Source organism: Saccopteryx bilineata, chromosome 6, assembly GCF_036850765.1.
Source record: "Saccopteryx bilineata isolate mSacBil1 chromosome 6, mSacBil1_pri_phased_curated, whole genome shotgun sequence".
Lineage (NCBI taxonomy): Eukaryota > Metazoa > Chordata > Mammalia > Chiroptera > Emballonuridae > Saccopteryx > Saccopteryx bilineata.
Window position 1 is genome coordinate 103146609 of NC_089495.1, and position 17178 is coordinate 103163786.

The window sequence follows — 17178 nt, forward strand, 5'->3', positions numbered from 1 at the left end:
GCAAATGAGTTGAACCCAAGGAGGGTGTCATTGGAACCTATGATCTATAGCCAGTTGGTCAGAAGCACAGATGACAACCTGGACTTGTCACTAGCAATGTGGGTGGGGGCAGTCCTCTTGTACTGATCGCCTAACCTGTGGGATCTGACCCTATCCATAGTTGATCATGTCAGAATTGAGTTGAATTGTAAGACACCCAGCTGGTGTAGGAAAATTGCTTTGTGGTGTGGAGAATTGTTATATGGGATTGGTCCCAGAACCTTTAAAAAAGAAATCAAATATGACAGTAAGGACAGAGTGCAGGGTAACCATCAGGCTCATGGCTAAGCTCACTGGGTATATGGTTATGTAATTGCTTAGGATAGGGGATACAGGAGACCAAACAATATTTTTGGGGCACTGAAGGTCTTGAGTTTATTTTGGGACATATTATCTTATTATTTTCACTAATCAACTTCATACATTATGAACATATAAGTTAGGACGCAAGGTCACAGTAAAAAACAAAACAAAACAAAACAAAAACAACAACAAAAAAACCCCTAGAAACTTCCTTATTACCATTCATCAATCAATCAATATGGCAGCCACACGGATTTTAGTGCCTCCTCATGTCTTCCCAGGAGCCCAGTGCAATGGGTATTGTGGACCATACATCCCAAGTTTTCCAAGATAGTTTCTCTTTCCTACAGTATTATTCTTTTTACCAAACAAAATTCATTAAATACACAATTAATGTGTTCTACTTTTTATACCTTGAAAGAGTTTTCTCAGAAGTAAGTTCATAAATCATTAAAAGGCTTAAGGCAATCTTGCAAGTAAGGAATCTGTGGTCTAATCCAGAAGAAGAACTCAACACCCACTAAACAGCCATTTAGTGCTAAACTGGGTGTTTAAGGCTTTGCAGATATCCAGGAAGTGACTGTCATTTGGGTAGGAGGAATTAGAGAGGGCTGCATGGAGGAGGAGCCATGGACTGCAGCATCGCTCTGAAGAGGAAAAGGTATCTGAAAAGTCAGATTGGGTGAGAAGAGCAGCACTAGGAAAGACAGCAAATTGGAACTGACCTCAGTGTGTTCAAAGCACATTGAGGACCAGGGTTTGTCTTGATTAGTCCTTGACTCAGCCAGATGGATTTCATGACTGCTATTACTGCTCCCTCTACCCAGCTCCTGTGCAGAATTCACTGAGCGATCATTTTCCTACGGTATAATGAAAAAATTCTAGTTATGTAGTGTCTAGAATCTGCTTTCCACCCCCTTCCTGGCTTTATTCAGCTTGTGTCTCATTCTGAACCTTAGCTTTTCTGAACCTTAGTCCTGAATGCTTTTGCTAAAATTTCATTTTCCCTGATCAACCTAGTTTCTATTTTTGGCAACATTCCCATTTGCCTGTGAGGCCCACAGGCAGCCTTTTGAGGCAATGAAATTGCAATTCCCATTACACCTGACTCTCTATTGATAAGATATTCTTTTAGCTCATTTTCAAGAGCTGTGGGTGAAATAAACATGTAGTATTGAAATATCTATAATGTAACAAGGAGATACAAAAATGCCGCCTGCATAGTTAGCATTCAATATATTACAAAAATGAATTTTCCATAATAACCTATTAATAAAGAAGAATATATCTCTGTGTTACTCACTTTTTACCGCCAGAGCGAGAAATACCATAGTGGTTCCAGGGTGAGCGGCTGGGCGCTGGTCCTGCTGCCTCTGCTTTCCCCGACTTTCCTGCCATCCAGTCAGACTTCAACTCCGGAGGCTCCTGGGTGAGGTGAGTGAGGGTCCAGGACCTGGTGTGTTCACTCCTCTTTTCAGGGGCCCTGGCTCAGGAACCTGCATGAAGTTTCAAAGCACTAGTCAGAGGGACTTAGGTCCACTTCAGCCATTTGTTTACAAATAGGCGCTCTGAATACTTGAAAACAGTCTGTTCTTTAAAGTTGGTGAGCATTCTCTTTTATAATTTGTTTACAGTGTGTGTTGAACAAGCTACTAATGTCACTGATGAAGCAAAAGTACAATTAAAGTTCAACTAGTCTCACTCTGATGGTTGATCGTAAAATCCATATTATCAAAGTCCAAATTCGTAAGATTTTGTTACCTGTGTTTGTCTATGTGTCAGTATATATATTGCATTCATGCGAATTAGGAGTTATAGCAATTTAGACCTGGAAGGGAACATTAAAAAATTCTTTTTTAAGCCTACATTTTGCAGATGAAGAGATTTGTGACTGGTAAATTGTTCTTTTTCTTTTACCCAAGAGACTAGCTCTATATTTAAACACAATCCAGAAATAACCTTCTCCACAGACCTGTGATTCCATGGCTCGGCTGTTCAACGTTATGTAATGCTCTGACTTCTGTTAGTTGTCTTATCGTCTGCTGTAAGTCTACAGGGACTGTGAATGCAGAGCTTTTGTGTTATTTCTCTTTGTATGGCCCACAGTATCTGTCCCAGCCCATCTTCACAGCTGGTATGGGATCGAACACAAGTCCATCTGCAGGAAGGCATGGTCCTATGCTGAGATGAAGAAAAATAGGCATTAAGGTGCTAGGTCTCCCAAGGGCTTTGCAAATTTTCTTCTGCGCCAGGACATAGGATAGTTTCCCTGGATAACTTTGTTTGTTGTTTGCAGCCCTGTTGTCTGTGTGCTTCACTTGACAGTTACGAAGCTGGGCCTCAAAGCTAGAGCCGTCCCCTCCCAGTTTCCCCACCTGTACCAGCTGGTACATTGGACTGGACTGGATCTGCTATTCCCTGGTTTGGACACAAACTGGAATCGCTGCCAGTCCCCAGCCTCCCCTTCACTGTGCCCCTCAGCTCAACCCCTGTCAGCCTGGGGTGCTGAGCAGTAAGAGCTCAGGTGGCCTTCTGTCATCCCCTGGGCGAGTTCTCGCTATTGTTTGCCTGGCTCTGCTACAGAAAATAAATGGGGGTTGGACAGTTGGGAGTAATGAATTTTGACATTATACACTCAAAAAGTATTTATTGAGGACTTAAGGTTTACCATACCAGACCCGGTTCTGGGTACCAGAAATACAACAGGGAACCAAGACCAAACCACTGTCTTCATACGGTTTACATTCTAGACACGACAGATACATTAATAGATAACATAATATAAAGCCGCTGCTCAAAAGTAAGTGCTGTGAAGAAATATAAAGCAGGAAAAGAAACCCAGAAAATTACAGGAGGAGATATTATTGTAGAAAGAATGGTTAGGGAAGGCCTGAACATAGAGACATTGGGGAGCCGTCTGCACAGAGAGGGCATTTAAAGCCACAGGAAGAGTTAGGTCATTCAGAGAATAAAGATAGTTAGTGAGGAGGGGTCTGAAGACGTGCCTCTGGGAATTTTGACAGTAAGGAGGGTAAGGGAGATGAGGAGGACTCAGGAAAGAAGGTCAAGAGGTAGTGGCTACTGAGGGAGTGATTCACCACTCAGCAAGCACACGGTTCATTTCTGCTCGCTTTGCCTTCTTGGTAACTTACTATTCGTGATATAAATGAAGTTATGCTGATAATACGAATGCCATTATGCAGAATTTTAGCCTGATCCTTCAGTGAAGTCAGTGGTCTCTTAATGAATTATATGCAGTTTCTAAACAGAACAACTTGAAATTTCCTCTCTTCAGTGTATGATAAATACTCTATCCCATTATTGTAATTAGAGCCATATTATTTAAACAATAGCAGCTTCCTTTCTGTAGTGCTTTTGTTAATGGGACTTTGGTTTTCTTGAGGAAAGCCTCAGAGAAAAACCACATGGGAAAAGTATGACCTTACGACCAGAAATACAACCTTTCCTGTTTGGGTTTTTCTCTTTATAGTACCTCAGTTCTAAGTTCCCAGGCATAAATAAGGGTAGACAGTGATCTAAAGTTCAATCTACTTTTTCCTAAAAAATATAAAAGTTTTCCACAGAATAAAAAATTTGAATAAGACAGGTAAGAAACAAGATTTTCAGGGCGCCAGAGTTGTGGTCAGAAAGAAGAGCATCCTCAGTGAGTGTAAAACCTTAATTAAGATGTGTGATTTGGCCCTGGCCGGTTGGCTCAGTGGTAGAGCGTCGGCCTGGCGTGCGGAGGTCCCGGGTTCGATTCCCGGCCAGGGCACACAGGAGAAGCGCCCATCTGCTTCTCCACCCCTCCCCCTCTCCTTCCTCTCTGTCTCTCTCTTCCCCTCCCGCAGCCAAGGCTCCATTGGAGCAAAGATGGCCCGGGCGCTGGGGATGGCTCCTTGGCCTCTGCCCCAGGCGCTAGAGTGGCTCTGGTCACGGCAGAGCGACGCCCTGGAGGGGCAGAGCATCGCCCCCTGGTGGGCAGAGCGTCGCCCCTGGTGGGCGTGCCGGGTGGATCCCGGTCGGGCGCATGCGGGAGTCTGTCTGACTGTCTCTCCCCGTTTCTAGCTTCAGAAAAATACAAAAAAAAAAAAAAAAAAAAAAAAAAAAAAAAAAAAAAAAAAAGATGTGTGATTGATTCCTGTTATGTATAGCTAGAGAGTTTTAGATCTGGAATAGGAAATTACAGATCATTTATTCCAGCCACTTTACAGATGAATAAACTCAGGCCCAAGTGATTAAATAAATTATACAAACATGCTAAGGTGATTACTGGCTCTGTTTGGATAAGTTTTAAAATTAGTAAAAAGGAAACTAAAATACTCATCATAGTAACAATAATTATAACAGTATTGAGTGCTTTCATATACTAGGCACTGTGCTGACCACTTTATAGTCAGAACCTCATTTAAAGTTTACGGCAACTGTCCTGCTTGGACAGCTCAGTTGGTCAGAGTAGTGGTTTTCAAGCTTTTTACACTGGCGAAAATAGAATTATTTCAGGGACTGCTAAGGCAGAAATCACCCTGAGCATAGGCGTATTCTACTAAGATCACTAGGTCTATAATCTTCATACAGCATCAGGGTGGTTAACTCTTTCACAAACCAGCACAAAATTTCTGGCAGAACAGCACCAGTCTGTGGACCGGCGGTTTAGAAATCCTGGGTTAAAGCGTCGCCCCAATGCACAGAGGCTGCCGGTCTGATTCCCAGTCAGGGGACATTCAGGAACAGACGGATGTATCTGTCTCGGTCCTTGTCTCTGTCTTTCTTTCTCTCTCAAATCAATAAATAAACTTAAAAATTTTAAAAGTTTACAGCAACTGCCTGACCTGTGGTGGTGCAGTGGATAAAGTTTCAACCTGGAAATGCTGAGGTCGCCGGTTCGAAGCCCTGCGCTTGCCTGGTCAGGGCACATATGGGAGTTGATGCTTCCAGCTCCTCCCCCCTGTCTCTCTCTCTCCTCTCTCTCTGTCTCTCTCTCTCCCTCTCTCTCTCCTCTCTAAAATGAATTAAAAAAAAAAAAAAAAGTTTACAGCAACTGTATGAAAAGGTAAGTAAAAGATTTTTTTAACCAACTGCTACTTAATTGTCACAAAATTCACCCCTCATTTCCTTCTTGGTTAAAAGCTGACTGATGGCCTGACCAGGTGGTGGCACAGTGGATAGAGCATCAGACTGGGATGCAGAGGACCCAGGTTCAAGACCCCAAGGTCACCAGCTTGAGCATGGGCTCATCTGGTTTAAGCAAAGCTCACCAGCTTGGACCCAGGGTTGCTGGCTCGAGCAAGGGGTTACTCGGTCTGCTGTAGCCCTATGGTCAAGACACATATGAGAAAGCAATCAATGAGCAACTAAGGTGTCACAATGAAAAACTGATGATTGATGCTTCTCATGTCTCTCCGTTCCTGTCTGTCCCTGTTTCTCTCTCTGACTCTCGATCTGTCCTTGTGGGAAAAAAAAAAAAAAGCTGACTGATGCCCATGCCAGGTTGAATGATTGAGGCTGGTAAATTTCCTTCAGAAATTTCTTTCCACTTATCCAGTCTGTCTGCAATCTGAAGGCACAAGCCACATTGGTATCTGTATCTCCTGGGAACTTTTTAAAAATGCAAATTATGAAAGCGCACACAGCTCCCCACGACTAGAAGTTGTACTCATTGCCTTCTCTCCTTCAGCTTATGTCATGGTCCCAGGGCAAGTCTTTTTTCCTTGCCCTGTCGCCTAAGGAAAAAAGAATTTGGTCCTGGCTTACAGATATTTCTGCCCAAAATGCCAGCACCAGACATTCAAGGAAGTACTTATATGATAATGGAAAATGGAAACCTCACTGAACAAAATTTCAAACAGTGCATTTTATGGTAAACATTGCCGGGAGAAAAATTCCTCGATCCAAGAAATTGCCCTCAATTTTAATCATATACTGCTGGAATTGTCACACAAATAACACATTTACATTAGCAGGTAATCTACTGAGTTCAATTAAACAATAAATTTAGTCAATAGTTGTAAAATATAGTCCACTTTGAGAACTAATACTATAGCAAATGATACATATTCTTTAAGGGAACACAATCTTTATTAATTAGCTATGCCACAATAATGCTGTCTAGTGAACCACCCACACAGTGGTATAGAGTAGTAAGTATTTCTGGCTTATGCATCTCAAGGTCGACTCAGGCTCGTCTGATCTAGCCTGGCTTTGGGATGCACTGGCACCGAGCATCTCACCTTCCTTTGACTAGTGGCTATTAAAGACAGGTTCTTCACTTAGTGAAAGGCAGAAGGTCAAGAGAGCAAGCCCATCTGCACAAGCACAATTCAAACCTCTGCTCATGTCATGACTACTAACATCCTGTTAGCCAAAGCCTAAATTTAAGAGCTGAGGAAATACACTCTTCTCATTGAGGAGATTGGAAGTACTATAACCTATACATTTAAAACTAGTATTTTTTTTCTTTACAAAAATATTATTCAGTCTGTTGTCATCCAAGAGCTACAGATTTGCAAATAGTTGATTCATATACTGTAACACACATTTATTGAATGTTTCATTTGTTGGGAAGGTGTTAGGTGTCTAAGATACAGCGATAGATAGGAGATAGTACCTGCCCTCAAGAAGCTCAGAGACAGAACTCTAAACAAATCAAAATGAAATGTGATAGATCCCACAAAGCATTTGCAAGTCCCCAAGTTCAGTGTAATTATCATATTTCTATCTTATCATAAGAAACTGAGACTCAGAAAGATTAAATTATTTGTTCAATATTATATGACAGGACTGAAATCCAACATTTTGTGGGGTATAGGGGATTAAAATCCCAAATTCTTCCTGTCATTCTATACAACCTTCCCCATAAATGAATGCAGTGGTGATCCAGTCCACACCCATTTCATGGGAGAATCATTGTGTCTTTATGTCTTTAAGGCAGCACAAAGCCATCACCTTGGTAAATTGAGGCCAATAATAATAGACGTAGAATGGATGATATATTATTCCCCCTGTTTATAATTATGCCCTTTTTACTAATTGACTTAGAGTACCCATCAAAAATAAACCTTTGTAATATTAAGTAGTAAGAGAGATTTGCATACTTATCCTAGGCTAATAGAGATCTGAGATGCTGAAGGATACCTTAGTCAGTTTTCAAAAGATCTGAGTCACTGGCCACAGCCTTTGCATTGATTGAACTTTTGTTAATATAAACTATTTTGATAATAAAAGAAAAAACTGAATGGACTATTAAGTTCTTTGGTCCTGAGCAGTGGAAAGGATTATGGGCAATAATAAGGAATGCTGAGGGCTAGAGTGTAGGTATAATTACGACTCTCACTTCTATTAGCCACTAGGAGGCTATTACTATAATATTCTACATCAAAATTTCCAATATAAAATGGCTTCTCATATTTTTTTTCAGAACCTACACCATAATTATTGTTTCTATACATAAAAAAGAGAAACTAGAGAGAGAAATAAAAAAAAAAGCAGTTCACTTGAGTAAATTAACAAGTCACTGGAAGAGTCCAAGATAGGCCAGGTGTCTAGCCTGGACAGTAGACTTTTTACTCTTTTATTTCTTTCTTTTTATTTTTTTATTTTTCTTTTCCAAGAGAGAGGAGGGGAGATAGACAGACAGACTCCCACGTGCACCCTGACCAGATCCACCTGGCAACACTATATGAGGCTGATGTTCTGCCCATCTGGGGCCATGTTTACAACCAAGCTATTTTTAGCACCTGAGGTAAAGTCTTCATGGAACCATCCTCAGATCCCAGGCCAATGACTTGAACCAACTGAGTCATGGCTGTGGAAGGGGAAGAGAGAGAGAGAAAGAGTGAGAGGGGGAGATGGAGGAGTGGAGAAACTTTTTGTCACTTCTGTGTAGCCCTGATTGGGAATCAAACCCAAGATATCAGCACTCCAGGCCTATGCTCTACCACTAAGCCAACTGGCCAGGGCCAGATTTTTTATTCTTGACACAAAACTTCTGGGGAATGTTAATGACACAAAAATAAATCCAACCACTAAGGCTTAATTTTATGTAACTTGTCAGAGAGAAATTTAATACGCAAGATGCTCGGGCAAGAACCATAACAACTATGAATATTTAAAAAATTAAGAGGTTTGGTGAATCAAAACAATTTTTCTGTGCTATCATTTTACAAAGGAGAATGTGCATCTTTTCCTCATTTCTTGCAGTGAGTATCACGCTTGTTATTTGGGGTCTGGATTTTGGGTCACTTTGGTTATACTTAGCGTGATACTGAATGACTGAATGCCAATGTTGTGTTCCTTCAGTTTTCCCTCTTTTTCCCCCCAATTCCCAAGCTTGTCAGCACTAGAAGGATTCCTTTCATGGATGCTCAGTATTGAAAATCTGCCTCAGATTTGAGAATTTCTTATGCTAAAGCCAAGTCAAAGCTGCAGGCATTGCTTCCCCTCCTCGATGACTAAACACTCGGACAGAGTCCGTCCTGTTTTCAAGGTAGCCTTCACTATTGAACCTGTTAGCACATTCAATAGATATCTAATAGAGTCTAAAAAATAATGACGGGAAAAATTAGATACAGCCTTCTTACCCATAGGTCTGGATACTCAGAGAGGATCTTATATACAGTGGGCAAATATCCTCAGAGAGGTTTAGGAGCTGGTCCCACTGGTGTGCATTCACTATAGAAACAGAGGCTCGAAAGGATGTGTGTTTACACAAACGGGAGATGAGAAGATGGCAGGAGGTTTTGAAATGACTTGTTTTTAAACATATGTGAGAGGGCCAACTCTATGAGAAACTGTATCTATTAGAAATCGATAGTTTTTTCTTCTTCTTTTTGGTCTTATTTTAAAAAAGATTGTGGATGGAAAAACTTATTGGCCCTCTTCCTTTGGATCAGAAGGTAAGTATGCTCTTATCATGGAATAAATTATTTGGGAAAGGGTAAATTAAAGAGTCTGAGCAATCTGACATGGGAAGGCTCAGTCTATTTCTTTGCCAATAATGAATATTTACCTCATGGCTAGGTTTGAAATTTTCCTCAGTCTGTCTTTAAGGGGGAGAAATATCAACTTAAGCATTTCCATGCAACAATTTGATATTTCAACATCTGAATTTCACATAGTTTCTAGCTAGAAGGTTGTTTCTGGCTCTTTATAAAAAAGGTTGGAATTGTAAAAGTTTCTAAAAACATTTCTAGTTTCTTCATTTTTGTTGTTTTGTTTTGTTTTGTTTTTTGGTAAAACTAAACTACTTCCATAGTCAATTAAAAATTAAATGATTATATCCTTTTAATTATTCTCATAGTTGGCAGGGTTATAGTTTTAAAAAAGAAAAAGTCGTATAGAAAACTCATGTAACTTGCACTGCCATCTTTTGAAAATTAGATCTTTTCTTCTTTAAAATTTCAGTCATTTTTCTCTCCCATCTAGATTGAATTACTTGTGTACCCTTTTTGTTTTAAGACAGACTGTTCAATTTTTTTAGGCTGTTAATTCAATCATTACATCCTCTATTATATGTATGACTCAGCTAAACTTATTATTATGACTTGTTTCTTTTATTTCTTGCCTCCCTTTATTTTGGGGATGGATTGGTATGCTAGTGCCTCTCTTTCCTGTGAGGCAGTCTTATTGTTCTTACGGCGAAGGTTTCTAATTTATTTAGCTATTGCTAGGTGTAATGTAATTGTTTTGAGCTTTCCTTTCCTTTGGATCAACACTTATTCTGTGCCTTTCGCTTTTTGTACTTTTTTCTACTCATGATTCAGATGGTACTGCTCTTTGATCTTAAGGAGAATTGCTCTTCCATCTTATTTTTTATTTTTTTGTGGCAGAGACAGAGAGAGTCAGAGAGAGGGACAGATAGGGACAGACAGACAGAAAAGGAGAGAGATAAGAAGCATCAATTCTCTGTTGGGACACTTTAGTTGTTCATTGATTGCTTTCTCATATGTGCCTTGACCGGGGGGCTATAACAGACTGAATGACCCCTTGCTCAAGCCAGCGACCTTGAGCTCAAGCTGGTGAGCCTTGCTCAAACCAGATGAGTGCGCACTCAAACCAGCGACCTCGGGGTTTCGAACCTGAGTCCTCCGCATCCCAGTCTGATGCTCTATCCACTGCACCACCGCCTGGTCAGGCTGCTTTTCCATCTTAAGGAAAGTAACTTTCAGGTGTGATTCATGCTTCTTCAGTCCTGTATCAGGTACAGAAGACATGAGTACTCGATGAAGCATTTACACACGAAAACTATAAGTTGAGGTAGATGAGCTGATTTTTCAAAGTGCCGTTGGAATGCCAGTATCAGGGCCAGAACCAATTGCTTCCTCCCTGATCTCATATCCTAGAATCATTGGCTCTGTTGTTTCTCTCCATTGACTAGTCTCTGAGGGAGGACGGTGGCTGAGAAACAAAAAGAAATCATGTAGATATTCCAGGACAGATTTGGCCCTGGGAACTCTGTCTCTTTCTCATAAGTACCCCTTGAAGGTCCATTGGCAGTCTGAAAGAAAGGCATTAAAATTCTCCATTACTCATCCATTAATTAGTTAATTGATATGTTTCTACTGTATACAGATAAATTCAAATAAAGCTTCCATTTATTGATATAACTCTTTTCTAAGAATGTTTTATATCCTTTTTCTAATCCTCCCAACCATCTTTCAAAAGAGTTGTTATCTTCATTTTACAGTTGTATGAAAGATGAAATGACTTGGCCGAAGTTGCACAATCAGTAAATAGCTGAATTGAGCTTTAACTCAGGTCAGTTTGGCTCCAAGCTCATTCCCTCTCTGTTTTGGCACATATCCGGCTCATCAACCCCTCCTTCCTCCTGCTCATCAACCCCTCCTTCCTCCTGCTCATCAACCCCTCCTTCTGTGAATAGGACTTGGTCTGTGCCCGTAAACGATTTACATATACACAAAATATCACATATTCGTTGACTCCACTCATGTGAAATTTCCAGAGTAGGCAAATCTATAAAAACAGAAATTGAATTAATGTTTTTTTTAGGGCTGGGAGTAAGGAGGTGGAAAATGACTGCTGATGGGTATAAGGTTTCATTTTGGGGTGATGACATTTTTCTAAAATTGTGGCAATGGCTGCACAACTCTGTAACTATACTAAAAATTATTCAATTGCACACTCTATACGGGTGAATCACATGCTATGCAAATTCATCTCAATAAGGCTGGTTTTTAATAAGGTTAACAGTGTAGTAAGGAAGACAGATCTATAAACAGCTAACGTGAAACTGGGCAGCATGAAAACAGGTATGAACACTGTACTCTGGAAGCTCAGGGGATGGTGCAGTTAGTTGTTAATGCCAGGGGACTGGAAGGTGCCTTTTTAAAATAGGTGTTGTAAACTGAACTTTAGAGCCAGCCTATAATGTTGGAAGGCAGAAGATAGCATGAGCAAAGTCACAGGTACATTCAGGGACAGTTTTTCTGGGAGAATGGCAAGTCATGGCAAGTCATCCACTTAGAGGTTAGAAGGACATGATGTTGGAAAGGGATCTGACTGTAAAATGCTGTGCTAAGGAGTTAGGTTTTTATTCTCTATATTATGGAGAAGATTATTCATGGTGGGTGAAAGTATATTTGATTTTTCAAGTTCTTTTCAGCTTTGTTGAGGTATAACAATTAACAAATAAATTTGTATTTAAAGGATACAACATGATGATTTGACAAACATATACTTTGTGAAATGATGATCACAGTTAGGTTAATTAATATATCCATCACCTCATACACAGTAGTTACTGTTTTTTATTCGTGTGTGATTGGAATGCTTAAAGTCTACACTCTTAGCAAATTTCAAGCACACAATACAATATTATTAATGATAGTCACTGTGCTGTACATTAGATCCTGAGAGCTTGTTGATCGAGTAACGGAAGGCTCATCCCCTTTAACCAGCATTCCCCTATTTCCTCCACCACCTGAAACTTGGTAACCATTATTCGAGAGAAAATATATTTAAAAACCGCATCTGAGTTTGTTTTTCTACATCAGAAATTTAGTTTGAGCAAACCACCATACAAAAAATTAAATTACCGTTGCAATTTAAAATTTCCTAATTTTGTTTTAATATGCATAGTATGTAATCATACATTCCTCTCAGTTTCAGAGTTACATAATTGTTTCAAGTAGGAGGAAATTCACATTGCCCATCGCCCTTTGCCCTTTTCCTCTTTATTCCTCTTCTCTACCAGGCTCTCTTTTGTTGCCTCCTCTCCCCTTCCCTTTCTCCCTGTCTCCCCTTAATAGACCACACTTAGAACCCAACGGTAAGATACACAATTAATCTTGTATATTGAGTGTGATTAAGTATTATTTATTATTTTCTTAAAATATAAGGAATTGCACTTTTAATATTTTTTTTTCTTTCAAAGAAAATAAAGCAGTAAGTTACATTTCTTTCATTTATAACCATTAATAAGGGTGAGGGAACTGTGAGGGGTGATGAAATCAGGTGTGTGCATGCTCGCTCTGGAACTGTCTTTAAGAGAGAGAGTTCTTTGAGGTTATCAGTACCTCTGTCAGGGTCTTTCCTTTGACTTCTCCTTCCTCCCTATTGTGGTCCCAGCATGTAGTGCTCATCTACAGCTGAGAGCATTTCAATTTAGTATCAGTTTTGCTTGCATATGTAAACTAATCAAATGCCTTCAACTTCAATCCTAAAAGCAACATCAAGTTTGTATGACTCGGCTTAACTGCTCCTGCACTGGTGAACCAGTCAGGACTTAACAGCGGTGTGTGGGCACTCTTTTCTGCCGTTTCAGCAACACTGCTGAGAAGCAGAAGCAGGCATTCCTCAGTCTCCAAGAATAATAATAACCTCCCTTTTTCTGCTAGGACTCACGGTTTGACCCTTCCAGTTCCCTTCCATTATTTGAGGCCTCAAATTGCCTTACCAACACATTGTTATTAAAACTCTTGAACATTTAGAAAATGGAATTATTATTTTCACTTATTGTGCTTGGAGAACGGGAAGTGAAACCATTCCTGTGGTCACTGGGCAAATCTGGGAGCCAGAAGTGGTCCTCTGTAGCACTGTAGGACACTTGACCTCTTATTATCTAAAGGAGGCAAAAGGACCAAGTGTAATGATTAGCCTTCCAGTAAATTCTGAGTGAAATGTTTAAATATCTTATACCCATGGTAACCATACATTTCAAATGCAAGTATTAGGCTGTATCTCTACAAACAAGATCTATGGTGCTGAATTTAGAATTCTAATTGGTAATTAACACATTCTATTCTATGACTAACCTACTATTCTGAAAGTAAACATTTATTTTATTTCTCTCCCACTGTCAGGCTCTAAGACTGAGGGTTTATGACCGGAAAATGAACTGTTATGAGGATGCTGATTTTTGACACAGCCAAGCTATCCCCACACCACCTATCTTAAGTATACTGCTCACAAAAATTAGGGGATATTTTATAGATTCATATTCATTTTGAAATATACCCTAATTTTTGTGAGCAGTGTATACTGAGTGTTTTGTGGTGGGGGGATTCAAATCTAGTGGAATATAACCCTTTTAAGAAGAGAGTATCGGTCCTGGGGATGTTACCAGCTGGACTTTCTGGTCCTCACACTAGTGTCCTTCCTTCCAAAAGCCTTGGCTTCATTAGCTTTGGTTTCTTTCTCTTCTTTCCTTCTATCAAAGGGATTTGGTCTTGTGCATGTGTGCTCATTCTAAATTCTAAGAAAGGGGACTCAGTTTGGGCAAGGTACTCTACTTTGTATCAATGTGCTTAATGAAGGGAGAAGAGGTTCTGCGGTACAAATAGGCCAGGAGGGCTCAGAGTGAGAGAGCAGTTACAAAGCAGGGGCATGGGCTCTGCACTACTTACTGGAAACGTGTCCCTGCAGCCTTGTAGTTCTCAATACGCCATTAGAGACAGGGCATTGGTAGTTGGTTAAAAGGGTTCCTCTTACATTCCCACGGACTCAACTGCTGCCTATATGTTAATCATTTCCAAATCAGAATCTCTAGCCCAGTCCCTCTCTCAGCTTCAGACGTGTATATCCAGCTGTTCAGTACTATTCCTGCCTCCAGAGCCTCTGGTCTTTTTCCCGCCCTTCCCGTGCTGCCTGCGTTAAACACGGCAGAATCCTGAGAGTGCCGCGACCCCGCCGGGACGCCCGGCTGGTGTTAGCCGCAGGCTCCTTGTTGTGAGGAAAAACGTCCACACATTTGGTGACTAGAAGTGTCAGCAGCAAAGTGTTTTATGTGTATGGTACAGGAGACATGCTGGAAGGAAAGACGCGGGGAGTTTATTATTTCCTTCATAGGACGGGAAAAACAACTGTGGTACATCCAAACAATGAAGTATTATTCAGCACTACAAAGAAATGAGGCATCAAGCCATGAACAGACTTGGAGGAAGCTTCAATAGGTATCACTGATTGAAAGAACACAATCTGAAGAGGATTTACACTGTATGATTCCAACTATATGACATTCTGGAAAAGGCTGACCATGGACACCATAAGATGTTTGGCAGTTGCTGAGTCAGAGGATGAAGAAGCGCAGCACAGAGATTTTTGTTTGTTTATTGTTAATTTTGTTTTAGGGCGGTGACAATACTCTGTTTGATTTTATAATCGTGGATACATGTCATTATACTTTTATCCAAATCCATAGAATGCCCAACCCCAAGTGTGAATCACAAGATAAACTGTGGACTTTAGGTGATTATGAAATGTCAGTACAGGTTCACCCCCGGTAAAAAGTGCACCGTGCTGGTGAGTGATGTTGACAATGGGGGAGCTGTATCTGTGTGCGGAGCAGGAACATATGGAAAACCTCTGTATCTTCCTCGCAGTTTTTTTGTGAACCTAAAACTGTTCTAAAAACAAAGTCTTAAACAATTAGATAATGGCTTCTTCACACTTATATCTTGAAAACAGATTGACCACACAAACCGGAGAGTTCCAGCGTAGGCAGAGGCACACAGGGTCCTCTCAGAATTCAAGTTTAGACTTATTTTTGGTAGAAGTGTTTAACAGAGCCCACTTCACGCTTTCTGTGGTTCACCTTTTTTCTCATCAGTATCCCATCCCTGGTGGCCAACCGCTAACAGTATAACAGTAAAGAAACAATGTTTTACGTATCCTAAGACTCTTACCTTACTCTATCCTGTGTTATACCCCTTTTTGTGCTTGAAGTATTGACCTAATTAGATTGTGAACTATGTTTTAATTTTTTTATGTAACCTCTGCAGCCTTTCTAACTGTCCTTAGCAAGGATTCCATGAATGCTTGTTAAGCAGAATTGGATTTAACTGGCAATCAAAATAGACCCAACTAATCTACTCTAAAATATGGCAGTAATCTACCAGAGGAATAAAAAAAAAAAAAATGAACAAAGAACCTCAGAACACTGTGGCATGCACAAAGCAGTCCCCGAAGGGCGGTAAATTGGCAGTTCTGGCAAGTTGAGAAGGTAGCTATGCCAATAACAGGGTGAGAAGGTGGTTAGTACCTCTGAGAATTAGGAGCAACAATGCAGGCTGAGCTCCGATGTCCTGACTTAGCCTTAACTGGTGCTCAGTAGAATCTGACAGGCAGAGCCCCCTGGAGATCTGGGATATATTGCAAACCCAGGGAGCTCAGCCCATTGTTAATGTTGGCCAGAAATCACACACAATATGAGGTAGAGAATACGAGCATTCACAAAACAAAAATGTTTTTGTCTTTTTTTGTAGGCATCTAAAAGTGGAATTATCTGCCAATGGGGAAAGAAAAAGAAGTAGAGGACGGGATGAGGTTTGACTCTTTTTTTTTTTTTCCCTTTACAGATTTTTCTAAGGCTAGCAAAACTATACTCATCAGTCCCTTGGTATCTCACAGTATCTGCCAGGGTCTGTTGATCTGTAAATCATCCTCCTTCTCCCAGACTTATGGCATTTGGCAGTCCCCTAAGGGGCAGCATCCTGCTTGAAGCTGAAAATAATTGCTTATCTTTATAGAGATGGAGAGAGGCCCGAGGGAGGGAATAATGGAAACAGAGACTAATGGTAGTGAGGAAAGGGGAGAGTGACTGGGTGCTGAGGGGCAGAGTTTGCAACTGGGGAGCAAATTGATAAGTTTGCAAAGTAACGTTTTCCTCAAAAATACAATTGAAAGCATTCACAAGTCTGCGGGTTCAACCCCTGTGGCCTGGTCTTCTGCAGTAGCAGACATTAGAGATGATGACAGGGCTCTGTGAGTTCTGGGTGGAAGAAAGACCTTTGTCATGTGGTGTGCCCCATGGGACTTTCTGCCTTCCAGCTGACAGAATCATCTGTTTCAACAAAACAAACAAACAAACAAACAACCCCTTGTGTTTCCAATCAAGACTGAAGCTGAGAAATTTTCCTGACAGGGGTGGATGAAAACCTTAAAGCATGCATGGCCTGTTAGATTTGCATTCTTTGTTCCCTGAGACATAAAGTCACTACTCTACCCACAAATGGAAATGCCTGGGATGTGCTTTCTCTCTGTCCTCATAGACACTCACCCCAGTCTCCAGGGGCATGCAGGCATACACACATCCCTTGTCACTTTAGAACCAGGTCTTTTCTTTTATACTTACAAGTGGAATTTCTTTCTCTCTTTCTCTCATTCTCCTTCTCTTTATCTCTCTTCAACTCTCTTTCTCCAATATTTCCTAAATAGATGGCTAATTCCCTCTACCCTGAATGGTGTTTTTAAATTTAGGGCCATCTTAATGGGCCAAAGCTGGGTGTTTTTTTTGTTTTTTTGTTTTGTTTTAACTACTAGGAAGATTTGACTGGGTGAATGTGCCACCAGTTCTAAAGGAAATACCAAAAGGTCATTCTA

At 40.6% G+C, this 17178-nt stretch overlaps 1 long non-coding RNA gene across 1 annotated transcript in view; it reads right to left on the bottom strand.

Moving 5' to 3' along the window:
• Positions 1-1762, bottom strand: part of LOC136307777 (uncharacterized) — a 28216-nt gene extending 26454 nt beyond the window's left edge. Inside the window, exons 1-2 of the long non-coding RNA XR_010726004.1 lie at positions 1646-1762; positions 1068-1202 (exon numbers count right to left, since the gene is read on the bottom strand). This is a non-coding gene — a long non-coding RNA (uncharacterized lncRNA). The remainder of the gene's footprint in view (positions 1-1067; positions 1203-1645) is intronic.
• Between the last annotated feature and the right edge of the window lie 15416 nt (positions 1763-17178).